The sequence below is a fragment of the Sinocyclocheilus anshuiensis genome, unplaced genomic scaffold (assembly GCF_001515605.1).
Source record: "Sinocyclocheilus anshuiensis isolate Anshui unplaced genomic scaffold, SAMN03320099.WGS_v1.1 C31643749, whole genome shotgun sequence".
Lineage (NCBI taxonomy): Eukaryota > Metazoa > Chordata > Actinopteri > Cypriniformes > Cyprinidae > Sinocyclocheilus > Sinocyclocheilus anshuiensis.
The window spans coordinates 1-442 of NW_015601038.1; the positions used below are offsets into that span (position 1 = coordinate 1).

The 442-nt window shown below is 37.1% G+C and overlaps 1 long non-coding RNA gene across 1 annotated transcript; it reads right to left on the bottom strand.

Moving 5' to 3' along the window:
- On the bottom strand, positions 1-442 carry LOC107682120 (uncharacterized). The gene is made up of 3 exons (XR_001633373.1): positions 415-442; positions 140-217; positions 1-41 (listed from the first exon to the last, which is right to left on the bottom strand). It is a non-coding gene; the product is annotated as an uncharacterized LOC107682120 (long non-coding RNA).

Below are 442 nucleotides of genomic sequence, written 5' to 3' on the forward strand. Positions count from 1 at the left end.
CCCTTTTTATACGAGCCCACTTGCCTTACTTCCTCAATTTGCTGGGAATTGTTAAACATTGGTTAAGTATAGTATTAAAAACATTTAGTATTACAAAAATATTGAGAAAGAAAATTAACTTATTGAAATGTCTTCTCACCACTTCAAAGTTTCCAGGTGCCACGATGAGGTTGTCAATGACGTTGTTAATCTTAGTGACCAAGGACAAAATAGAAGCCTGCGAAAGAAAGAAATAATCATGAGCAAGAATTATTAAACAACTGAGAGATTATCCTAAAACGTCATTTTTAAGACTTCAGAGTTAACATGGACTGTGATTAGGTACTATCATCTGCTGATACATGGCTTAACTGGCATGCGCAGGAATCATTTGAGTGTTTTGGCAGCATTTATCTCAACGCAGAATCAGTGCACCTGTTCAGCAGGGGTAGGAGAGAGGTCT